The sequence below is a fragment of the Trichomycterus rosablanca genome, chromosome 11 (assembly GCF_030014385.1).
Source record: "Trichomycterus rosablanca isolate fTriRos1 chromosome 11, fTriRos1.hap1, whole genome shotgun sequence".
Lineage (NCBI taxonomy): Eukaryota > Metazoa > Chordata > Actinopteri > Siluriformes > Trichomycteridae > Trichomycterus > Trichomycterus rosablanca.
The window spans coordinates 40,227,568-40,255,295 of record NC_085998.1 but is presented as its reverse complement, the minus strand read 5'-3'; the positions used below and the strand labels follow the sequence as shown (position 1 = coordinate 40,255,295).

General features: G+C 40.6%; 1 long non-coding RNA gene across 1 annotated transcript; it reads right to left on the bottom strand.

Annotated features, from left to right (window-relative positions):
* Positions 1-12,163: 12,163 nt before the first annotated feature.
* Positions 12,164-18,618, bottom strand: LOC134322979 (uncharacterized). Its single transcript, XR_010013995.1, has 2 exons — positions 18,562-18,618; positions 12,164-13,421 (listed from the first exon to the last, which is right to left on the bottom strand). It is a non-coding gene; the product is annotated as an uncharacterized LOC134322979 (long non-coding RNA).
* Between the last annotated feature and the right edge of the window lie 9,110 nt (positions 18,619-27,728).

The following is a 27,728-nucleotide window of genomic DNA, read 5'->3' as shown; positions in this document are numbered from 1 at the left end:
TATGTATATTTACTGTGCTATTAATAAATTTCACATAATGCTGTAATTATACAGAGAATTCACTGCATAAATATTCATTCAATGTTCTTTAAATAGTTCTACTAAATAAACTTACTAAATAAAGCAGATTTTAATAACATGTAAAACATTCACTTCAACAACAAGCTGGTACAAATATTTTGTATTTCTTAATGTCATATAAAAATGACTCTTCACCCTGTAGCATTGTTAGTCTCTTTCAACATTATTTGGCAGAGGAATAACATTCATTTTGTCCTGTGACATAACCATTACACATTTTCTTTGTAATAAGTGAGGATGCACTGCAAATACATTATTCGTGTCAGTTACTTCTGTGATGAATGTAGAGGATATTTTCAGCCCAATATCTCTGCAAAATATCTTCTGATTTGAAAGCCTTGAAAGCCACCAAACCCAAAATTTTGCAGTAGAGTCCATCTTTTAACTGGACAACTGAATTATTTCTCTTTGTAAGATTTGTGCTATTATCAGCATGATATACAACATTATTAGAAATAAAACGATTGTAGAATAAACCTGATAGAACTGTGCGTCCAAGAAATTGTTTAATAGCCATCCTCTGTAACACAGATGTACTTTGAGCTTTTGGGCAGCCTAAACCTCTCACATGACTTGGAAACTCTGCAGACCTCTTTGTGTGGCTAGGGATACCTTGGAGATTGTCAAACAGTTGCCTAACATTTGCATTGGCCATCATTTTTTCAGCTTTTTTGGATAAGCTTCTCCAGCTAAGGAATCTCTTTACTATTTGAGTAGGCACATGGGCTGTTCCATTAAATAACCTAAGAAGAGTTCCATTAAATAATTCAAATGGAAATGTTGATGTTGCCCACAGTGGCCCCCAGTTATGCACACTTTCTGCCAGGTGCATCATTAAAAGAAACATTAGCAGCACCATAAAGTTTTTCAAAGTTAAACACAAACTTGTGAAGTGCTTGTTTTGCCAAATCTACCTGACTTACTTTTATGGCATCCTGGAGAAGAATGTGCATTGCAAAAACTACAAAATAAAAAAAAGATGATTCCAATATTTCTTTTTTAAAATGTTGCTCAAGACAGGCATTGCATAAAAGAGCAAAAATGACCTCCATTCACTTGCTTTCCAATATTTTCGGTCATTAATTGACCTTGGTGCCCTTGTGACCTCTACTGGTGGTTTAATGGCAAGGAGTTGCTTGTCTATAATGCCGATTTTTGTACCCAAGTATCAGTCTTTCCCTGCTTACTGTCTAGCCAGAGAAATACAAGCTGTCTAGTGGTTCCTAAGCAGACACTGTGTTGGTACTCAGGAACAAAACCTGTGATAATATTAAAATTCTTAAGTTCCGTTAGAGGGGATGGGCCTTTCACACCCATTACTGGTTCAGCAGGTGTTGCTAACAATGCATGTTTAAAATGATCTTGCTCTGACCTACAAGGTGGTTCTGGAGTCTCCCAAGCATAAGGACCACCACCAGTGTGGAGGCAGAAGTCACAGCCATATTTGCCATTGAATTGTTTTGTATTTTTTAAAAGGGGACGTGCAACTGAATCTGCAGAACAGATTAATGAATAAACTTTACTTGTGTGTTCTTTGTTTTCAGAGTCTTTCCATTTAATTCCAATTTGTTCCAGATTTTTAAGCTCTGCCACAAAAGCATTCAGAAATTTAATCATATTTGGCTTCCCCTTACCAAACCATAGACATGGGACACATATGTTGGCCTGACGGTCTCTTGGCAAAAGTTCTATGATTTGGCACTGAATAGGCCATATATGATAATTATTACTCTAGCACTGGAACTCTATCACAGTTCCATATGATTGAAATGTCATCATCTCCTATTTTGCCACTTTGTATCAGGTTTTTATAAAATGCTCCAGATTGTATGTCAGAAATAATGCCTGTCGGTGACTCTGCTTTTTTAAAATTAATCTTTTATTATTTTTTATTTTCCAAAATATCCACAATCTGTTTTGACAGACTAAAGTACAAGAAAATAAAAACCAAATCTTAAATTATAGTCAGCGTCAAATGCAAATGTACAAAAAGAACAGACTGTTTGAGCTGTCTCCCAGGGTCCTATGTAACTTTCACATTTGACACAATAAAAATGTGGCACATAGTGGCCAAAGTGTCCGTAGGCTTTATCAAAAAGATACAAGGTAGCTGGCACTAAGCCTGGAAAATGTTCATTAAAAATGTCAAGAAGATGCTAAAGAGCTATGCCTGTCAGGCTGTGTCTTAATACATATGACATGAGCAACAGCAGACTCTGTCCTTTTGTGAGAGGTGCCCCAGGGTACACTGGGTCATCGCCATGTTGTATCTGTAATAAGAGACAATTTAAAAAAATTGCTTACTTTAATACATCAAAGAAACTAAAATGATTTAAGCATATATTTTGAAACAGCTTTCTGTTCTTTGGATAGACAATATAATTTCATAGATATATAAAACATGCAGTAAAGGTACTGAATTTTGTTTCAGGCTGTTGGTAGCTCTCAATATACAGGCAATACAGTATACAAAAATGCTAAGCAGACAATGTACAAATTATAAAAAGCTAGTAGAATTTGCAAATATACAAAAAATTGAAAAATAGCCAAAGATAAATAATAACAATTACAAATGAAATTGCAGTATAATCAAATGCAGTGTGACAGTGTGGTTTATTTAGGTCAGGGCTGCCCAATTTGGGGCCCGCGGGCCAAACCGTTTCATCGTGCTAGATCAAAGTAGGGCCTACTTTTGGCAGTAGCTAGGAACTTCTTTCAGGTGTGTTTGACTGCCTGTAACGCTAGCTGCAATTCAGTAGCTGACCACAATTTTACACGAGACAGTGGATAGGAGAGGGGGGCGCTGTGGAGCTGTCAGCACAGATCAATTAATCTATTATGATTAGAGTGAGGCTGTTCATCATGGAGCGTATGAGACAGTGGCATACGAATAAACCAAAATTTCAAAACAGTTGGCAGCATGAATATTTTTTCACCGTCATCTGTCGGCATGACGAAACAAAACATGCACACCTGTTCTCAAAGTACTGTGGTAAAAGTTGCATTTCTTTCTGTATTCCTCAGTTACATTATCTCTAAATCTTCTCATCTTTTAAATATATTATTTTGCTCTGCATGTTTGTCTTTACAAATTAAAAACAATTTTAAATGAGATTTTCTATCATCCGTTGAAATCAATAAAAACACTTAATTAAAATAAACAATAGTGTTTTATTTAACAATAAAAACGTGATCTAATTATTTATATAATTTTTATAAGTAACCCCTGATTTAGGTATAAATAAATACCTTAAAATAAATACTTTAAATGAGAATAATATCTTAATGCTTATGCTCACCTGGATCCTTTCTTCTCCTTATCCCTCTTCCTGGATAATTTCTTCTCCTTCTCTCTCCTTTTGAGTTCTTGCTTCTTCTTCCATCTCCTCTTGAATGATTTCTTTCTCCTCTCTCCTCCTGGATCATTTATTCTCCCTCTCTCTCCTCTTCATTTTCTCTTTTCTCTTATCATGGATTGTTTCATCCTGGCTACTTTCTTTACCTTTTATCTCCTCCTGAATCCTTTCTTCTCTTTCTCTATCATCCTGGCTATCATTCTCTATCATTCTTTCCAAACTGTCTTCTCTTGGCTTATTTCTTTTCTTGAGTTTAATTCTTGCTCACCATCATTCTCTCTACCTATCTACGGTGATGATAGAAAACAGATATCGCCATATTTACCGATATATGCATTTTTTATTATTCAAATCCACCAGTGGATAGAACACGTTTCGAACTTACCGAATTGATAATTTGTCTCCTGTATGCAGTTGTTTAGTGGAACATCACCACATGTGTAAATACAGGTCCTTCTCAAAAAATTAGCATATTGTGATAAAGTTCATTATTTTCCATAATGTAATGATAAAAATTAAACTTTCATATATTTTAGATTCATTGCACACCAACTGAAATATTTCAGGTCTTTTATTGTTTTAATACTGATGATTTTGGCATACAGCTCATGAAAACCCAAAATTCCTATCTCAAAAAATTAGCATATCATGAAAAGGTTCTCTAAACGAGCTATTAACCTAATCATCTGAATCAACGAATTAACTCTAAACACCTGCAAAAGATTCCTGAGGCTTTTAAAAACTCCCAGCCTGGTTCATTACTCAAAACTGCAATCATGGGTAAGACTGCCGACCTGACTGCTGTCCAGAAGGCCATCATTGACACCCTCAAGCAAGAGGGTAAGACACAGAAAGAAATTTCTGAACGAATAGGCTGTTCCCAGAGTGCTGTATCAAGGCACCTCAGTGGGAAGTCTGTGGGAAGGAAAAAGTGTGGCAGAAAACGCTGCACAACGAGAAGAGGTGACCGGACCCTGAGGAAGATTGTGGAGAAGGGCCGATTCCAGACCTTGGGGGACCTGCGGAAGCAGTGGACTGAGTCTGGAGTAGAAACATCCAGAGCCACCGTGCACAGGCATGTGCAGGAAATGGGCTACAGGTGCCGCATTCCCCAGGTCAAGCCACTTTTGAACCAGAAACAGCAGCACTGGACTGTTGCTCAGTGGTCCAAAGTACTGTTTTCGGATGAAAGCAAATTTTGCATGTCATTCGGAAATCAAGGTGCCAGAGTCTGGAGGAAGACTGGGGAGAAGGAAATGCCAAAATGCCTGAAGTCCAGTGTCAAGTACCCACAGTCAGTGATGGTCTGGGGTGCCATGTCAGCTGCTGGTGTTGGTCCACTGTGTTTTATCAAGGGCAGGGTCAATGCAGCTAGCTATCAGGAGATTTTGGAGCACTTCATGCTTCCATCTGCTGAAAAGCTTTATGGAGATGAAGACTTCATTTTTCAGCACGACCTGGCACCTGCTCACAGTGCCAAAACCACTGGTGAATGGTTTACTGACCATGGTATTGCTGTGCTCAATTGGCCTGCCAACTCTCATAGAGAATCTGTGGGATATTGTGAAGAGAAAGTTGAGAGACACAAGACCCAACACTCTGGATGAGCTTAAGGCCGCTATCGAAGCATCCTGGGCCTCCATAACACCTCAGCAGCGCCACAGGCTGATTGCCTCCATGCCACGCCGCATTGAAGCAGTCATTTCTGCAAAAGGATTCCCGACCAAGTATTGAGTGCATAACTGAACATAATTATTTGAAGGTTGACTTTTTTTGTATTAAAAACACTTTTCTTTTATTGGTCGGATGAAATATGCTAATTTTTTGAGATCATCAGTATTAAAACAATAAAAGACCTGAAATATTTCAGTTGGTGTGCAATGAATCTAAAATATATGAAAGTTTAATTTTTATCATTACATTATGGAAAATAATGAACTTTATCACAATATGCTAATTTTTTGAGAAGGACCTGTAAATGCTTATAGCTTTTGGCTGACTTTTTTCTTCTACAGTGAGATTACATAAGATTCACATTAATACTTATTTGCCACAGTCTAATTTGAGTCATATTTTATGTATGGAACATGTGTAAGCTATACGTTTTTACCTGTTTGTTTTGTAGTCGTCTGTATTTTGTTGCTTTTGGCACCGCCGAATCATTGTCACACAAATGTAAATGCCTCTTGTAGCATTTGTTTGACGCCATGGTTGTTAGATTTAGAACTGTGGTGAAATTTGAACTGTTCTGGCGCGAAGACTAATTTACTAATCTGATGCAGCTGTGGAGCTCGGAGCTTGGCTGAATCGGATCTGCATCCTTTTTGCGTACCCCTTCAAAATGCTGGAAGTTTTACTTGCTGTGGTCAGTCATGACAAACTTCAAGTTTGCCATTTTTTATTTATTTAATAAAAGTGTCAAAGTCGAAAGTACTACTCGTATCACCCGCCAAAGCGCAGACGAGTTTATACAGATCACGTCTCGTCCTGACCTTGAGTGTGACGATGGATGGATAGAACTTGAGTGGCCCACTCGAAAAGAACCGAAGAGGACTGTTGCAGCCAAAGTACTGTTGTTTGGAGGTGTGTATTTTAAATAACATGTAGCATGTACACATTTTGGAATAAACATAAGCTGATATTTTCTGTCACTCTTAAGTTATGCACAACGCTGGTGCGTCATCTTTTTTTTTTTTTTTTTTGTTCTCTTTTTCTCCCCCTTTAGTGCATCCAATTGTTCAATTAGCATCTGCTTCCTCTCTGTCTATGCCGAACCCTGTCCTGACCGAGGAGATCGAAGCTAACTCATACCCCCTCCGACATATGACCAGCAAGCCGGATGCATCTTTGCCACACATGGGTGTGTCATGAGTTTGGCGCCACCTAGCGTTGCATGTGGAGAGACACACCCTAAGGGCACCTTCTCCCACTCGTGTGTAAGCGCCTCTAATCAGCCGACAGAGGTCGTAATCGCATTCTGACAGAGAGAGACCCACGTCCGGTTCTTGTCCCGCCCCCCAACTGAGCAACCGGCCAATCGTTGCTCATACAGCCACTCGGCTCCGAACCGGGGAAGCAGAGCTGGATTCGAAACGGTGTGTTTCTGAATCCAGCTCTGGTTCGCAGCGTATGTTTTTACCGCTGCGCCCCCTGAGCGGCCCTGGTGCGTCATCTTTAGTGTTACACTGTAATATGCTTAACAGAATATAACATTATAAATGATTATACAAACTAAACACGGTAAAACTGCGTTGTAAAAAGATACACTGCATGCGTTTATGGACACTGTAGAATTTGACTATTTATATGGTGTGTCAATGATCACACCGGTTTGCAAAACAATAACTTTTAATAAGTTTAAAGTATAAACACTTCATGAGCACTAACTTCCAATAACCTTTTTGAGCAATTTCAGTCAGGCTAATCCTAGTACGGAAACGGCACTGACAAGGGTCATGAACGATTTACTTCTGGCGGTCGACTCTGGTCAAGTCAACATACTCGTTCTTCTTGATCTTACTGCTGCTTTCGACACAGTTTGCCATGACACTCTACTGCATAGGCTGGAGACCTGGACTGGTATAACGGATATGGCCATAGCATGGCTTCGATCCTATCTTACCTGTAGGCAACAGTTTGTCTCGATAGGCGGCTTTAGGTCTGATGTCCTTTCTCTCTCTTTTGGTGTCCCCCAGGGCTTGGTTCTTGGCCCCCTTCTTTTTATCATTTATCTACTCCCACTTGGTGACATTATTCGACAGCATGGACTGCAGTTTCACTGCTATGCAGATGACACTCAGATTTATATCTGCACTAAGCCCTTTGACACTCTGCCTCCTGACTCTCTGGTCAGTTGTCTGACCGATATCAACAGCTGGATGACCAGAAATGTCCTTAAACTAAACAACAGTAAGTCTGAAGCCATTCTCATCGCTTCTCCTTCCATTCTGAAGAAAATGGCTCACCCCACGCTATCTATCCCAGGTTTTATCACATCCTCAGTGACTCAGGTTCGCAACCTTGGTGTGATCCTGGACTCTACACTTTCCCTGGAGGCATCACAAAAACAGCTTTTTTCCACCTAAAGAACATTGCCAGGTTGCATCCTTCTCTCACTGACCCTGTGGCCAAAACCCTTATTCATGCATTCATTACCTCTCGACTGGATTACTGCAACTCTGTGCTGATTGGGCTTAAAAAGACTTCAGTATGTTCAGAATTCAGCAGCAAGACTTCTTACTCACACTAAACCCTGGGAACACATAACCCCCATACTGCAAAATCTTCACTGGCTCCCTGTTCATTACCGAGTACAATACAAAATTCTCCTCCTGGTCTATGAATCTCTGCATGGTCTGGCCCCCAGTTATCTTTCTGCCCTGCTCACTCCATACTGTCCTGCACGCTCACTCCGGTCTGCTGATGCCCATTTACTGTCTGTCCCATCAACCAGAATGCGTTGGCTGGTCCTAAGTTGTGGAACTCTTTGCCACTTTCCCTCCGCACGAGCTCATCATTATCTCTTTTTAAGAAGCACTTAAAAACTCATCTTTTTAGGACTGCGTTCCATAGCTCATAGTTTTATCTTAATCTCTGTTCTCTTTTTATTCCTGGTCTCTTAATTGTTTTAAAGTTCTTATTTTATTTTATTGTTTCCCTTTTATATTTGATTCTCTCGCTTGTTGTCCTGTTCTGTGTTTTCTGTATTCATCTGATACAGTGTACCTTATTGGTTGTCATTTGTTTGGTTTTGATCATATATTAATTGTACAGTGTCCTTGGGTGACCTGAAAGGCGCTTATAAATAAAATTATTTTATTATTATTAACACATTACATGAGAGAACAACATCCCAGTATCCTGCGCTCCGATTGGCTTACGCACACCAGTACGGTGGCTCATAACAAACATCATTTAACCAAATGATCTACATCCTTTCCCTTTAGCATACCTCATCTGTATTAAACACAAGGTGCTGGGTAAATGTCAAACAATATTTTCTAAACAGCATTTACAGTATCCAACAGTATATATTTCAATGAACACCTGGCTAGTTAAACCTATTCACAACACTATCACTGGATCATGGATCCACACATTAAGAACTTTATGTCAGTGTCAGATAGACCTTTACATTTTAACATGCTGACAGCTAACTGCTCAAACCATATCACATACAAATTTTTCTTTTCAACAGTTAAACTTGTTTCACTGCACATATCCTGGGTTTGGTTTACAGGTGCGACCAGCACGAGCACCATACAAGTATTATTAGACTTGCTCAGTTACTATATCAGTAGGCAAAGATACCCAGTTGTAGGCATAGTTGCTTGCATAGCACATTCACTTTAGTATTCAGATTTGTGTTACAGTGAATGTACAGGGGTTGGACAAAATACCTGAAACACCTGGTTTTAGACCACAATAATTTATTAGTATGGTGTAGGGCCTCCTTTTGCGGCCAATACAGCGTCAATTCGTCTTGGAAATGACATATACAAGTCCTGCACAGTGGTCAGAGGGATTTTAAGCCATTCTTCTTGCAGGATAGTGGCCAGGTCACTACATGATGCTGGTGGAGGAAAACGTTTCCTGACTCGCTTCTCCAAAACACCCCAAATTGGCTCAATAATATTTAGATCTGGTGACTGTGCAGGCCATGGGAGATGTTCAACTTCACTTTCATGTTCATCAAACCAATCTTTCACCAGTCTTGCTGTGTGTATTGGTGCATTGTCATCCTGATACATGGCACCGCCATTGGATGAACATGGTCCTCCAGAATGGTTCGGTAGTCCTTGGCAGTGACGCGCCCATCTAGCACAAGTATTGGGCCAAGGGAATGCCATGATATGGCAGCCCAAACCATCACTGATCCACCCCCATGCTTCACTCTGGGCATGCAACAGTCTGGGTGGTACGCTTCTTTGGGGCTTCTCCACACCGTAACTCTCCCGGATGTGGGGAAAACAGTAAAGGTGGACTCATCAGAGAACAATACATGTTTCACATTGTCCACAGCCCAAGATTTGCGCTCCTTGCACCATTGAAACCGACGTTTGGCATTGGCACGAGTGACCAAAGGTTTGGCTATAGCAGCCCGGCCGTGTATATTGACCCTGTGGAGCTCCCGACGGACAGTTCTGGTGGAAACAGGAGAGTTGAGGTGCACATTTAATTCTGTCGTGATTTGGGCAGCCATGGTTTTATGTTTTTTGGATACAATCCGGGTTAGCACCCGAACATCCCTTTCAGACAGCTTCCTCTTGCGTCCACAGTTAATCCTGTCGGATGTGGTTTGTCCTTCTTGGTGGTATGCTGACATTATCCTGGATACCGTGGCTCTTGATACATCACAAAGACTTGCTGTCTTGGTCACAGATGCGCCAGCAAGACGTGCACCAACAATTTGTCCTCTTTTGAACTCTGGTATGTCACCCATAATGTTGTGTGCATTGCAATATTTTGAGCAAAACTGTGCTCTTACCGTGCTAATTGAACCTTCACACTCTGCTCTTACTGGTGCAATGTGCAATTAATGAAGATTGGCCGCCAGACTGGTCCAATTTAGCCATGAAACCTCCCACACTAAAATGACAGGTGTTTCAGTTATTTTGTCCAACCCCTGTACTTGCTAAACTAATATTTTAGTTGAGAAATAAGCGTCTAGCACTGAGCAACTCATATACAGTATTTCACAAAAGTGAGTACACCTCACATTTCTGCAAATATTTCATTATATCTTCTCATGGGACAACACTATAGAAATGAAACTTGGACAGAACTTAGAGTAGTCAGTGTACAGCTGGTATAGCAGTGTAGATTTACTGTCTTCTGAAAATAACTCAACACTCAGCCATTAATGTCTAAATAGCTGCAACATAAGTGAGTACACCCCACAGTGAACATGTCCAAATTCTGCCCAAAGTGTCGATATTTTGTGTGACCACCATTATTATCCAGCACTGCCTTAACCCTCCTGGGCATGGAATTCACCAGAGCTGCACAGGTTGCTACTGGAATCCTCTTCCACTCCTCCATGATGACATCACGGAGCTGGTGGATGTTAGACACCTTGAACTCCTCCACCTTCCACTTGAGGATGCGCCACAGGTGCTCAATTGGGTTTAGTCCATCACCTTTACCTTCAGCTTCCTCAGCAAGGCAGTTGTCATCTTGGAGGTTGTGTTTGGGGTCGTTATCCTGTTGGAAAACTGCCATGAGGCCCAGTTTTCGAAGGGAGGGGATCATGCTCTGTTTCAGAATGTCACAGTACATGTTGGAATTCGTGTTTCCCTCAATGAACTGCAGCTCCCCAGTGCCAGCAACACTCATGCAGCCCAAGACCATGATGCTACCACCACCATGCTTGACTGTAGGCAAGATACAGTTGTCTCGGTACTTCTCGCCAGGGCGCCGCCACACATGCTGGACACCATCTGAGCCAAACAAGTTTATCTTGGTCTCGTCAGACCACAGGGCATTCCAGTAATCCATGTTCTTGGACTGCTTGTCTTCGGCAAACTGTTTGCGGGCTTTCTTGTGCGTCAGCTTCCTTCTGGGATGACGACCATGCAGACCGAGTTGATGCAGTGTGCGGTGTATGGTCTGAGCACTGACAGGCTGACCTCCCACGTCTTCAACCTCTGCAGCAATGCTGGCAGCACTCATGTGTCTATTTTTTAAAGCCGACCTCTGGATATGAAGCCGAACACGTGGACTCGACTTCTTTGGTCGACCCTGGCGAAGCCTGTTCCGAGTGGAACCTGTCCTGGAAAACCGCTGTATGACCTTGGCCACCATGCTGTAGCTCAGTTTCAGGGTGTTAGCAATCTTCTTATAGCCCAGGCCATCTTTGTGGAGAGCAACAATTCTATTTCTCACATCCTCAGAGAGTTCTTTGCCATGAGGTGCCATGTTGAATATCCAGGGGCCAGTATGAGAGAATTGTACCCAAAACAGCAAATTTAACAGCCCTGCTCCCCATTTACACCTGGGACCTTGACACATGACACCAGGGAGGGACAACAACACATTTGGGCACAATTTGGACATGTTCACTGTGGGGTGTACTCACTTATGTTGCAGCTATTTAGACATTAATGGCTGTGTGTTGAGTTATTTTCAGAAGACAGTAAATCTACACTGCTATACAAGCTGTACACTGACTACTCTAAGTTATATCCAAGTTTCATGTCTATAGTGTTGTCCCATGAAAAGATATAATAAAATATTTGTAGAAATGTGAGGGGTGTACTCACTTTTGTGAAATACTGTGTGTGTGTATATATATATATATATATATATATATATATATATAAATAAATGTGCACTTTCTCTGTGCACCTTAAACGCATAATTATAATCATGTAATATATGAATGAAATTTCATGATGGGGACCCCTGCCCTAGACCAACTCACTCAATTTTAGAAAGTGAATCCTACATTTAATAAAATGTTCAATAAACAGATTAAGTAGTTTTTTTTAATCAAATTCTATTTATAGTTCACATGAAAAGAATACATGTCAAAATAAATACATACCATGTTGTCCTCTTCTTTATCCTCTTCTTTATTCTCTTCTTTATTCTCTTGTTTGTCCATTCTCTGTAAAGTTTAGTACACATTTGAAATATCAATAAAAGAATTTTGCTTCAGGTCAATGTTAGGATGAATCTTTTGGTTCAAAAAGGTCCTGAAGAAAGCAGTCGGGAAGTCCAGAAAGTACTCTTTAAAACACTTTATTAAGTGTAAAAATAATCTGTGAATATATATCAGAGCTAAGCCGACCGACGCTCCTTACTCCTGCAGTCTAGAAAAACCACGTAAGAAAGAGGGCTCCTCTGAGCCCGCCGTCCTTTTTTAAACTAGTCTAGGCTCCTCCTCCTTTACTGCTGGTGAAGCCAATGAAGTGTGCTAACTAGCCCCGGGCTCTGCCTCCCCCCCTCTGTAGGAGTCAGGGAGAGAGCCTAGCCGGCGACATGTTGGACAAAAGACCACGTGGCCTGGATGTCGTAAAGCTTGGAAAATGCCGTAAAACTTCCCATATTAAATGTACGTTTTTATGTTCCAAAAAACCTAACAATTCCCCCTTGAAAGCATCTTAATGCTTTCACAATAACTTTTAACTATAGGTTAGGTGTTTCTAGATCCCAGGAGATAAGGATAGCCGTCAGCAACCCCCCAATTTAACCCCTTCTGACTACATGGCCACTGGGCTGAATTTTATACAATAAAACGTTTCTAAAAATAAAAAGGCTACCAATTAAACTAAAGGAACCGTACCTATCGCAACAGCTCCTAACCCTGAAACAAACAAACAAACAAAAAATAATAAAAACAGGAAATCAAAATAAAGTAATTTAAAAAATAGGAAATCAAAAAGAGAAGAAAAATAAAATAAACACAATGGGTGCGTGGCTTCTACAGGAAGTCCGTTCAGGTTGTCCTCCACCAGACGGAGCTGCAGATATTCAGAAGGGGCCCATAGCTCCTGTGTCTCTGCATGACTCCTAATGTCTTATGGATTCTCCCCTGTCGGCCTTACCTGTTTCCACAGCAGCACAAACATTTAAACGATGAAACACAGAGTATCAAACATATATACATTGTAAACAATCCTGAACTAACCCCTTGCGTTTTGTAGTTAAACTATGTGTGTTGCACTTAACTAGTGTTTTCAAAGATGGTCTATGTGTCTGCGAACTATATGTTTATGTTTTTCTCTCCTAGTCTAACTAAATTCTCCCCCCTCGTCTTGTTCCGCTCCGTTGATTCCGCTGGACTCTTCTTCCACATAGTCGGTTTTGTCGGGCTTTCTGCTGTGTTTAGTTCCCTGTTGGCTGGTTCAGTTGGTGTCACTTCTGTCTCTCGGAGTGGGTCTTCCAATTCCCACGAAGTCTGCCTCTGCCAGTCCTTCCTTCCTCTCGGTGTATGATCCGTAGTGCTGGTCCTCTCTCCTCATCTTGTCTGGTCGGTTTTACCTTTAATTAAGCAGAGTTAGTAGCACTTATACTGCTCGAAGTGGGTCTTCCGGCCCACCTTCAAGGTCATCCTCATCATCATCTACATGATATCTCGACAAATCAGCCAACATCATCTGGATAACTGGTGGATCCTGCCCCCCTCTGCTTCCTCTACACACTACTTCTATCACAAATTTTTCTATTAATACCCTGATGCACGGGATACCACAACAACAACATATCACTAAAATTATCAATCCTACACATACTGACCTCACCAAGACCCTGGTAAGTAGTTTCCCTGACCAGTTCTAGCCTCACTGACTTTACTAACCAATTGCTAACCATGCAATAGGAAACAATCAATTCCACTGATTATTCCACAAAGCAATTGCTATATTGGTTTTCAGGGCCGACTGCTCGACACGGACCAGAAAATAACTTACCACACAAACGGTTGGACTTTAACCAACCGACCTGAACCCGTTCAGGCTTTCACAGTTGGACTCGGACCAACTGACCTGGTACCAGGCTTTGAGTTTGGACTCTAACCAAACTGGCATGGACTCTAACCACGCGGGATCCTTTGGACTCACCAGGAGTCAAGGCATGCCCACCATACCTTTGTCAGTGAAAGAGGAACCACACCTTAACATTTATCAGTAATTATTTCTAATTATCTACAAGAGAATTCTCAACATACCACTAAAATTGTCAATCCCACACTCTCATACTGACATCACTAAACTCGTAATAACTTCCTTCCATGGCCCAAACATCCCTTCTAGCCACTTAACCCATTCATACACACATACAATTATACAACAGACAAACATATAAGCTACTTACCCAGCCCTCACTGCAGCCACCCCACTCCCTACAACGGGATACACGGCCACGGTGAGCTTAGACACCACTGCCGCAAGGCTTTCTGGGTAAAGCCCGTGCCAGACCCAGTGGCGACGCTACACTGTCCCCTCCCTAATGGTCAACCGTCCCGGTGACCCACTCACCAGCGTCCACTGGGTGGCTCCATGTCTGGACCGCACCCCATTACACTGCCGAGTCGCTCTTCCACCCACTGCTGGACCGGGCACCCTGCCCCTGCAGCCACCTGGGCTAGCGCACTCGCACAGACCGGGCATATTGGCTCACCAAACTATCAGAGCCACCCAAACACCACGATCCCACTTCTGACACCAATGTGGCGCCGGCGAGTAAGGAAGGTTAGCGTCAGGGCCGCAAGTGAGCTGCCTTTGGCAGTTCATTCAGTGTTTTAGGGACAGACACCCATTCATACACACATCCCTTCTGAAAAATGTCCCCTGTTTATCGGTTCTGGTTTGTTGCTCCTGAAACAGGTGTAATTGTCTTTATAAGCTTTGATGTTGGTTGGGGTTGGTTCCTGAGTTAGTGGGTGAGACATGGATAAATTCTCTATGTGTTAAATTAGACATTTTAGACCGCTTTAAACAACCTTTCGAGCAAAATCTGTAACACGTATTAAGACAAAGATAAACTGATACACCCTAGAACAGAAGATTCCTGCCTAGTCGAAGAATACGAGTATTCTTTTAACATTCACTGGCACAACTCACTCGGTTGTCCAAACACAACTCAGACAAAAGAACATAAACCTCAGTACAACAACAGTGTCTACTGGAAACAAACAATTACTTCACCGCGACCGACAATGGTCCTATGGAAACAAACATATACTTTAGGGCAATCGACAGTGATCCCCTGGAAACAAACAATCACTTCACCGCGACCGACAATGGCCCTATGGAAACAAACATATACTTCAGGGCAATCGACAGTGATCCCCTGGAAACAAACAATTACTTCACAATTTGTCTCTCATACTGCATTAACCCTTCCTGCTATATAAAATTCCACTTCAAACTGTTCAAACTGATCAGAGCAGAAGGTGCATACACATTACATCTAACATTTTCTACACTTATTCTACTTCATCATCGCCGCATGCTAGAGAGCCTTCAAATTCTCTAAATCACATTTTTCCCAATACAAAATCAACAATCCACTATTTATTATTTACTCTGCCATACTTAAAATAACAACAGCTCTGCTATATCAACTTCCATCAGTCCTACAAACCCCTGACTTATATTATTTATTCATTCAGATTTTTTTTTTTTTACCCCAACTTTTGGTCACTGGTACTAACACACCTCCTGCTTCTAACAATACAGACTCCATTTCCCACAATCCAACAGACTCTCACATGACCATCTCCTGCTCCTAGTCAGCCAATCCCTCATGCTCATCATCACCAGCGCTTTGATCCACTTTGGCTTTCTTGAATCACATTAAACTCTACTTAAACAGTTCCATTTAGTTAACTCACTGCAAAGTACTACCAACCTATACTATTTCTATTGTATTATTGTTACATCTCCCTACAAATGTCATTAACCCCACATCACTATGGTACCTGCATCCCTACTCTCACTAAAACACAAGCACTTGTAGCTCTTTCTAATTTACTCTTGTAACCAAAACTTTTTCTACACGAATTATTGTTATTCTAATACCTTACTGTAAAATACATCCAAAACCTCTATAAGATGTTACCGAACCCCTCACTTTTTATTATGGAACCCAGATCTTCAGGTGGATGTCTATTAAAACACACTACTGTCCCACACGGTCTTGAGATTTCACTGCATAACGTCTCCATCCAGTCTCACATCAGCTTTCCCTTCCTCTTGTCTGATGATGTCATTACTTTGGCATTCTGTACCTCAGCACCCCATATGCCTCTTGAACACTGCTTTACTCAAACATCAGAATGCAACAACAGCCATGACACACATCTGCAAGATCTGGTATTCACAATTTTTACATCATCTTTGGTACTGCATAAGTGTCCACCATCCTCAGCCAATACACAGTAGATTAAATATCAGACTTCTCTTTACTCATGCAGGGCCTGCAGTTTATGGCCTCAACCCCCCGCTGGGTTGCTGTGTGTCTGTGAAACCTATGACCTGGGTCTCCAGTAACCCCCCTTCATGTACTTCTCTCCTAACAAGTTATTTTCTTCTCACTATTCCCTCAATCTTTAAATTGCACTCGTCTGCCACTCATCTATGATCATGCATAGTATTGCCACAAGGTTTACTGCACCACATTGAACCAATCTAACTTCTTCAATAAACTATATAATATAAAATGAGTGAGTTGACCTGATCAATTAGTTAGAAAAGATTCATCGGATACAACACAAGCATCAAATATTAACAATTGCCAATTAACAATTTCCAAAAAATATTACCAATTAAATTGAATCTTACCGGAGTCCGTGTAAGCAATTATATTTAATCTCCTGAGACCCGAGCTTTGATTTTTTCAATGCAAAATCTCAATAAAGAAGCAATTCAATACACAAAGCGGCATATTAAACATAAATTCTTATTCCTGCCATAATACTCCTGCCATATTTAAACATAAACTCTCATTCCTACCATTATACTCCCCCCTTTTTCAAATTTTACAATCAAATTTTGAAAATAAAACATTAAATAAACCTACTAAATGTGTTTATCCTGTTGGAAAGCACAGAATTTTAAAGTTAGTTCAATCAAAGTCTGGTGTTAGCTGGACCTGTAAACAAATAATGTCGTTAGTGAGCAGTGGAAGGTGTGCAACAGCTTTGTCGGCAGTGTCACCTCTGGCATTGTCCTGTAAAATTGGAACAAAACTTTAGAATATGCACAATTTACAAAATGGCTCTCTGTTTGGGCGGCAGAATTGCACCCACAAGTTGTGCAACAAGGTATGGTGGGCGATTAGTAATACAGTCATGATGTTCACCATCTCCTGCAATTAGTAAAAAGTGGTAGGATTAAGTATATTACAGCATTTGATAATAATGTTCAATTTTAGAAGTACACTGTAGTATTTATACAATCATTAACTTGATACGTGAGATGTTTTCCTTTCAGTTATAGAACATAATTTGGCACTAACCGAGTTAGATAAGTATAACCCTCAAGATCACTTAGTATAACTACGGATATTTCTGTAGCAGACAGAGACAGAAAGAAAATTCTGCACAAATCCAGAAGGGATCAGAGTCCCTGTCTTGTACAGAAATAGTGGTACCTTCAGGCATTATTTCCAATTTAATTCAAGAGGCAAACAAATGATCACACCTCATAAGATTTATAGGGCTATGAAATCTCACTCTTCACAACTACACAATATTTTAGAAACAGTAACATGTTAGTGTTACACATCTGGGATACAAGATGTTGTAGCAGATATATCCTGTGAAAACAGGAGAAATAAAGACACAGGAGAACAGTAGTTGTGCTTGGTTTAGTGTCTCTTCTGGAATCACAGACATTCTCCTAACAGGAGTACAGTACATTTGTTATATGTAAATAAAATAAATATTTGTGTATAAACTAATCAAATGTTTTAAATAACTTTTTAAGTTGACAATTCTTGTCTGAGTTACATTTGTGACATTCACACTGCATTCTGGCTTCAGTAAGAATTACTAAGAAATACTACAAAAATACAAATTCAATATACTCAAAAATAACACTCTCTTTAACAAATACGTCAATCTCTGACAGGTTCATGTGATATACACATCTCATTTAGTGAGATGAAGAGATTAAAGACCACAAGCTTATAATTTACATGACAAATCAAATATGCCAGCTAAACAAAACATTTAAACTTTTAACTATAGCACTGGTTATCTAATATGAGGTTTAAATTAACCAGCTAGACTCTAGTAGTATGGAAAAATATTGATTATATATTTTTTTTAGAACAGTGGAGCCATTTAATGCTCCCTTATTTCTTAGAATCTAACTAACAGCTTCAACAAAATGAACTCTTACAGAAATATAAACAACATCAATTAGCCCTTCAGTCTAATGTGCTCAACCAAACAAATGAAATCCATTAATAACCCCTTAAACCCCTTTTAGCAGCTCATTCCGGTTAACAATTAGCATAAACCCATTCATTTCAATGGCTGAAGCTAGCATACATTTCACTCGGTTTAAACTCCACATTTCTCTCACCAAAATGGCAATGTAAAACCACATTTTACACCCTAAATGATGTATTTCACGATTATTAGGCTATTTGTGCACTTTTAATGTTTACCAACCTGTGAAAACAGGAGAAATAAAGACACAGGAGAACAGTAGTTGTGCTTGGTTTAGTGTCTCTTCTGGAATGAGCCAGAGAGAGCAACTTCCCGCTTAGCTAGAACATGTTCTCCTGTACAAGAGTGCCCTCTAGCGGCCATAGCTGGAATGAACTTACAAGGGTTTCTTTTTTCTGTTAGATTTGAAGAATGAGTGACCCTAATAATTACAAGCATAAAAAAAAAGAATTATTGTGACCATGTATGAATTTCTTTATATAGGGGTCACATTAGCTTTTACCTTTTACTTGTATTCAGCATTTGTATACAGAGAAAAACACGACCTCACTCTCAAATAAACACAAGCTTTGACAATATATAATCTAATATATTACCATATGTCCTAATCAGAGGTGGAAAGAGTACCAAAAAATTGTATTCAGTAACAGTAATTGTATATTGTATAAGTAAAAGTACTATTACCTTAATGAATCTCCACCTAATTACAAGTAAAGTTACTACTCTGAAAATCCACTCAAGCAAAAAGTAGAAAGTAACTCATTTAAAATGTACTCACCGAGTAAACAGCAGGGGGTCTCCTCTGTGTAATGTAAACAGGAGTGGATACAAACCTCAACAGTAGTTTTTAATTCAAATGTAATAGAAGAAACGTTGTCCTTAACTCAAAAGCAATAAAAGAAACATGTTGATGCAACACTTAAAACAGTTAGGGATGTGTAATGCGTCATTTCAAATGACATAAAACTTTTTCAAACTGTATAACCACCTAGCGATGTGTCGCAAAATGATTCGAATCCATGAATCGGCTCTTCTAACCGAAACAAAGGAACCGACTCTTCCGGGAGTCGCCATGTAAATACGCGGCTCTTCAAAAGGAACCGAGACAAAAGACTCGACTCCCTGTCGCAACTCACTGAATTCGCGATTTCTTTAGCGTTTTTTATTTTTATTTTGCTCGGTAACAGATGCTATTCAAAATGTAACAATTACTAATACAAAACATACTTAAGCAAAAGCTAAATTACAGTCTGTGAAATGTGCTTTAAAAACTACTTTGTTACTGTAACCAGTGTGATCAGAGCGGTAACACTAAGCACTGGATTCGTGTATGCGGCGTACGTCATCATTCACCGACGCATGCGCACCGATCGAATTTGCCCAAAAATCATATCACCGTTATTGAAACATTTTCCATCGCGACATACATCGACATCAAATCACTGTCCAGCACTACCCCATACATTAAACAAAGAAACAATATAGCAATCTCTCAATAATACATGCACCAATACACCCAGCAAATCTCCTATCACGACTAACAAGCGCTGTGTTACTCACATAATTTTAATCTTATTCACTATAACAACTCTGATTAAGGAGATTTTCCTTAATTATGTGTGAAAATGTCCTATGTCACACATGGATGGATTCCACTCTAAGTACCCCCTTTCCTGGTTTAAGAACCTTAAAGTTCAAGAACGCTATCTACCTTAAAACACACTTAATAAGGTACCATAAATACTTCATCTTAACTCAGTTATTTTAAGATTATAAAAATAAAGTTGATTATAAAATTAACTGCAGCCCTTACCCAATCCAGGCGTACAAAGACAAAGATAGCCGATGGACAAAGATACGGCAAGCTGCTCACATAGAGCCAAACATGGCGGATACACAGAAAACCACGCTCAGCTCTCCCAGAGCCAAAATGGTGGACAGACAGAAAACCACGCTCAGCTCTCCCAGAGCCAAAATGGTGGACAGACAGAAAACCACGCTCAGCTCTCTGGTCCAAAATGGCCGCCGAACAAAAGAAACCACGCTGCGCAACCCAGAGCCAAAATGGCGGACAGACAGAGCCAAAATGGCGGACAGACAGAAAGCCACGCTGCGTTCTCAAGAAACAAAATGGCGCCGACAAACAAAAGAAACCACGTTGCGCATCCAGCACACAGTTTCACAGACAAACATACACAGAGACTTACTGACGAACAAAACTCCTGATGTACTGTTTTTCGAACCTGATTTAGAATTTAAAGTAATCAAATTACTCCAGCCCCGTTCCCGAAACAGCCAGGCTAGTTAGAATTTTAGAACGACCGAATTAGGCTAATTCCGTTACCGAAACAGACGAACTAGCCGAGTCTCGTTTCCATAACAGCCAGACTCCTTTGAGATTAATAATCAAATTACCCGAATTCCGTTACCGAAACAGACGAATTCGTTAGAATTTATTACACTCGAATTAGGTTCGCTTCGTTACCAAAACAGACAAGCGTCCTTTCCCTTCAATTGTGTCCCGGGCCCAGCCGCTGCCGAACACATGGCGCCTTTACCATTTATTTTAACCGGTCTGGTTCGAACTCAGATATCAGGAAACACACATTTTTAGCTCCAACATATATTCACAGTTTTAAACTATCTAATGATACTGTAGTAATTTAATCAAACACTTACGGATTCTGAGATTCACTTTCACACTCAGTACGCTAAATAATAAATGCATCTAATATATATACAGAGAACGTCTGTTTACCTTAAGCAGGCGCGCGCCTTGTACTGAGTACAAAAGATTTTTTCAGAATTCCAGGTCTTACCTCAGTCAGCTGAATTAATTCTGATGCAATTCTCAGACCTCTTGAACCATCCTCTGGCTACCATTTGTTAGGATGAATCTTTTGGTTCAAAAAGGTCCTGAAGAAAGCAGTCGGGAAGTCCAGAAAGTACTCTTTAAAACACTTTATTAAGTGTAAAAATAATCTGTGAATATATATCAGAGCTAAGCCGACCGACGCTCCTTACTCCTGCAGTCTAGAAAAACCACGTAAGAAAGAGGGCTCCTCTGAGCCCGCCGTCCTTTTTTAAACTAGTCTAGGCTCCTCCTCCTTTACTGCTGGTGAAGCCAATGAAGTGTGCTAACTAGCCCCGGGCTCTGCCTCCCCCCCCTCTGTAGGAGTCAGGGAGAGAGCCTAGCCGGCGACATGTTGGACAAAAGACCACGTGGCCTGGATGTCGTAAAGCTTGGAAAATGCCGTAAAACTTCCGATATTAAATGTACGTTTTTATGTTCCAAAAAACCTAACATCAACAAACAAACAGAAAAACAACAGATGAACCTAAATGTAAGTGCGTGTTATCACAGAGCTCATGGTGCACTTTACCCTCCCCCACCCCACTTAGTTACACGCGGGAATCTAAATATTAGGAACACCTGAATTTAAAGGTATCCAGTACAAAACCATCACTGACTATAGACTCAAACTGCTAAAACACATGATTACATTCACACCTGAGTGTGTTTTATCTACATTTAAACCCTCATTTGTTTAAATACCAAGCCATGCAGGTGATAAACGAGGTGAAAGCATCAGTATGTGTTGTGTGCTGGACGGATTAAAGCTCTGAGTACAGCCTGAGTTTACAGTTGAGTATAAGTGTAAAACAGGTCTCACCTGCAGCAGCTTTACACTTTCCTCGTGCTCCAGTCTGTTCCTCTGTTGGGACTCGAGCTCGTGCCGCTCCACACAGCGCTGATGATGCTCGCGCAGCCGCTGAAACCTCCGTGTCTCGCGCGCACCGAACATGATTATAATGATGCGTTCAAGGTGCACAGAGAAAGTGCAGAACTGCACACGTGCGTTTATGATGGAGGGGTGTTTTATCAAATGTTTCAGATGTACTTCTCATGAAGTTAATCACTCTCCCATAAAATCATTACCCAAACACAGCTTCAGAGACATTTTATTAAACGCTTTAATGTGTTGTAGAAATCTGTACATTAAAGAAAATACAACATTCTTTTTAAGAATATCAATTATCAGGTCAGGGGATGACTTAATTAACTCAGAAGGAGTTGAAATTGTTGTATGACTTTAAAATTATTACTAAAACAAAAGAGGGCTGAGCAGTTCTCCATTTCAGAATAAAATATATTCATACAGATCAAGTTAATAAACAATTTCAGTGTGTCTTGAACGTAGCATTAGTAGTTCACAGGTGCTTAATTGCTCTCTCGCTCTATCCCCTCCCCCACCCTGACTCTAAACTTATGCTCTGGATCTGAAGATGCACAAACCAGTGTGACATGAACGCAGTATGAAATGTCCCACCACAACATACAGTGTATCACAAAAGTGAGTACACCCCTCACATTTCTGCAGATATTTAAGTATATCTTTTCATGGGACAACACTGACAAAATGACACTTTGACACAATGAAAAGTAGTCTGTGTGCAGCTTATATAACAGTGTAAATTTATTCTTCCCTCAAAATAACTCAATATACAGCCATTAATGTCTAAACCACCGGCAACAAAAGTGAGTACACCCCTAAGAGACTACACCCCTAAATGTCCAAATTGAGCACTGCTTGTCATTTTCCCTCCAAAATGTCATGTGATTTGTTAGTGTTACTAGGTCTCAGGTGTGCATAGGGAGCAGGTGTGTTCAATTTAGTAGTACAGCTCTCACACTCTCTCATACTGGTCACTGAAAGCTCCAACATGGCACCTCATGGCAAAGAACTCTCTGAGGATCTTAAAAGACGAATTGTTGCGCTACATGAAGATGGCCAAGGCTACAAGAAGATTGCCAACACCCTGAAACTGAGCTGCAGCACAGTGGCCAAGATCATCCAGCGTTTTAAAAGAGCAGGGTCCACTCAGAACAGACCTCGCGTGCCGTCCAAAGAAGCTGAGTGCACGTGCTCAGCGTCACATCCAACTGCTGTCTTTGAAAGATAGGCGCAGGAGTGCTGTCAGCATTGCTGCAGAGATTGAAAAGGTGGGGGGTCAGCCTGTCAGTGCTCAGACCATACGCCGCACACTACATCAAATTGGTCTGCATGGCTGTCACCCCAGAAGGAAGCCTCTTCTGAAGTCTCTACACAAGAAAGCCCGCAAACAGTTTGCTGAAGACATGTCAACAAAGGACATGGATTACTGGAACCATGTCCTATGGTCTGATGAGACCAAGATTAATTTGTTTGGTTCAGATGGTCTTAAGCATGTGTGGCGGCAGTCAGGTGAGGAGTACAAAGATAAGTGTGTCATGCCTACAGTCAAGCATGGTGGTGGGAATGCCATGGTCTTGGGCTGCATGAGTGCAGCAGGTGTTGGGGAGTTACATTTCATTGAGGGACACATGAACTCCAATATGTACTGTGAAATACTGAAGCAGAGCATGATCCCCTCCCTCCGGAAACTGGGTCGCAGGGCAGTGTTCCAGCATGATAATGACCCCAAACACACCTCTAAGACGACCACTGCTTTATTGCAGAGGCTGAGGGTAAAGGTGATGGACTGGCCAAGCATGTCTCCAGACCTAAACCCAATAGAACATCTTTGGGGCATCCTCAAGCGGAAGGTGGACGAGCGCAAAGTCTCGAATATCCGCCAGCTCCGTGATGTCATCATGGAGGAGTGGAAAAGCATTCCAGTGGCAACCTGTGAAGCTCTGGTAAACTCCATGCCCAGGAGAGTTAAGGCAGTTTTGGGAAATAATGGTGGCCACACAAAATATTGACACTTCAGGAACTTTCACTAAGGGGTGTACTCACTTTTGTTGCCGGTGGTTTAGACATTAATGGCTGTATATTGAGTTATTTTGAGGGAAGAATAAATTTACACTTTTATATAAGCTGCACACAGACTACTTTTCATTGTGTCAAAGTGTCATTTTGTCAGTGTTGTCCCATGAAAAGATATACTTAAATATCTGCAGAAATGTGAGGGGTGTACTCACTTTTGTGATACACTGTATTTAATGCTATTTATTTTTACTGATGCTTTTACATCAGATACAGTAGATAACAACATATTGTGCTAAATAATTTAGCATGAACTACATGTATAGAACAAATGGATACCTCTGATCAAATTCCATGTTTTACTGATTTTGTAAAAGTAAGTAAAATAAAAAAGAAAAATAAGTTTACACATTCTCTACAGGAAACAAAGTGCTGCACATTTTAATGCATGATTACTTTTTACTTGCTGAATATAAGTACTAGGGAAAAAAACACAATGTGCCTGGTATAAAAGTAATAATGCATTAAAAAGCTAACTTTTTTTTCTTTTAGTTACATACAGAAAAAATATTGTTCAAATATCTATCTATTAAGACGTTTAAACCAATAACAAAACATGGAATTCACCTAGCTGTGCCCAAACCACTGCGTATTATGTATTTATATAACATTTAGGACATCTTTATAGTGTGATTTGAATATTTGTGCTCTGTCATTCGATTTAAAAAAAAAAACCTGATCCTGAAGTTTACTTGGAAAGCTTGCCCCTCCCCCACACCCATCCAGCGAAAATGTAAAAAAAAAATTGCATAAATGTAAGTCGCTCTGGATAAGAGCATCTGCCAAATGCTATAAATGTAAATGTAATTTGATTATTACTGTTGTATATGTATACATAACAGTAAATGAAAGCAGTAGTATTAATTAAACAACACATACAAAAAATCCCCAGATGTGGAACTGCATCGTCAGACATTTTAAAGTATGAGAACCAAGCACATTAATCGTTAATCTATCCCATAATTCAACTGGAGCTGCAAGGATATTCAAAGCAGAAGATGAAAAATGTCAGAAAGCAGGGAGTTGGCTGTTTACAAACAAAAAAACAGCCAACTTAATCCAGCTGATCACTAGACCAATGTCCTCCTCAGTGGACATTTTCCTGCTCATTTATTTAAAAAAAACCATTAAATACCCTGATGTGTGAATACTGTACATTTACCATCCTAGGTTGGTTTGATGGTTATTCACCACCCACTGATAGGTACAGATATTTACCATGCTAGATATCTATCGGGTGGCTGTGATGCATTGGCAAGCTCTTGGATCACAGCTCTGAAGAGTTGATAAATAGTGATCAAGTCACTCAGAATGACTAAAGAGTTTCACTTGGTCAGCTTTTCAGTCAGTCAAATAAGGGTACTTCCATCAGGATGTGAAAGGGCTTGGACCCATGGGTCAGTCCGGCCTCATCAGAATTGGGTGTAACATGGATGCTTTGACAAAAGAACATGCTAGAAATGGCTGATATAAAAAGGGGCAGTGGAAAAACATGGACATATGCATGTGAATGACCCGTGTTGCATTTTTGGCTAATTATTGTCATGTGTTTGTAGGGCGGCACGGTGGCTTACTGGGTAGCACTGTCGCCTCACAGCAAGAAGGTCCTGGGTTCGATCCCCAGGTGGGGCGGTCCGGGTCCTTTCTGTGCGGTTTGCATGTTCTCCCCTGTCCGCATGGGTTTCCTCAAGGTGCTCCGGTTTATTCCCATAGTCCAAAGACATGCCACCAGGCACACTGAATTGTCCTATAGATACCTAGCCGCTAGATGCACAAACCAGTAGCATTGTAGTGCCGGTCCCAAGCCCGGATAAAATAGGGAGGGTCGTGCCAGGAAGGGCATCCGGCGTAAAAACTGTGCCAAATCAATGTGCGGATCATGATCCGCCAAAGAGCTGACCCCGCAACCGAGTGGGACAAAGGCCCAGGAGAAGAAGAAGATTGTCATGTGTTTGTAAATACATCTTTTCGGATGCAACAACTCTTTTTATATGTGTGTTCAGTTTTAATCTGAGAAGCAGCCTTTGAAAATGGGTATCATTGAGTGTCATCTTTGTCTGAAGTACCTTTCGTGGTTGACCCAGCACCTAAAAAGGATTTGCAGTTCTCCCAGGGGCTTTAGTAAAGTTTAGTACTTGAAATTCTAAGTGTTGACCTTAAGAAAACATGGCAAGTCTGCATGGATTTTGCTCGAATCGTTGTCCAGATAAAAAATACTTTGGAATGCCTGAACAGTTCCAAATTTGAGTATGTTTATCTAGAGCCTCTGATGACAATGTAGCCGAAATTTCGCACTCGTCTGACCTTTCTAGAGCCTGTTTGGACACGTCCCAATTCCAATATATTCCCATTCAAATCCCATAATAACTTTTTGGACACCACTTGGGCCGTTTGACTTAAAACTCAACTATGTGGGCAGTCAACACCTCTAGAAGTAGTCTGAAAAATCTGAAAGCTCTAGGTCCACATGATGATTTTTAAGGCCTTTCAGTATTTCTCCTCCTTCACTGAGCAAGGTGCAAGTCTGCATGGATTTTGCTCGAATCGTTGCCCCAATAAAAAATACTTCGGAATGCCCAAACGCTTCCAAATTTGAGTATGTTTATCTCAGAGTCAGAGTCAGAGTCAGAGAGGTTTTATTGTCATTTCAGCTACATACAAGTACATATTGAAACGAAACAGCGTTCCTCTAGGATCACGGTGTAACACGGTACAAAAAGTGCAAGACAAAACAGTGCAAATACAACAATAAATACAAAAAATCCTATAATAAATAACTACAAAAGATATTCCTAATTATCCCTAATCTAAACAAGTAATTAGAACACAGGACTAAAGACAAGTGTTAGTACATGATGGTGAATAGATGGTACAATGGTTCCTGAGGTAGTGACATGTTGTACATTAGCAGCGTAAAATTGGCAATGCAGATAAGGTGCCTAAAAAGTAGATATGGTGCAAAATACAAGTAAGGTGCAGAAATTATTGTGCATTTCCAGGAGGTGTGCAAAAATACAAGTAACATAGTCAAAAATGCAAGTAACAGTCAATACAGATCAGTGTGTGGCAGCAGAAAACTTCCGGAGGAAATTGTTATAGTACTGAGTTGAGGAGTCTGATTGCTTGAGGGATAAAACTGTTACACAGTCTGGTTGTGTTAGTCCGGATGCTGCGGTATCGTCTCCCAGACGGGAGCAGAGTAAAAAGTCCATGTGATGGATGGGTTGGATCGTCCACAATGCTGAGAGCTTTGCGGATGCAGCGGGTGTTAAAAATGTCCGTGAGAGATGGAAGAGCGACCCCGATGATCTTTTCAGCTGTCCTCACTACTCGCTGGAGAGTCCTGCGGTCCGACGCAGTACAATTTCCGAACCAGACAGTGATGCAGCCGCTCAGGATGCTCTCGATTGTTCCTCTGTAGAACGTGGTGAGAATGGGGGGTGGCAGATGAGCTTTCCTCAGTCTTCTCAAAAAGTAGAGACGCTGCTGGGCTTTCTTGGTGATGGAACTGGTGTTAAGGGTCCAGGTGAGATTCTCCTCCAGATGAACACCGAGAAATTTGGTGCTCTTGACGATCTC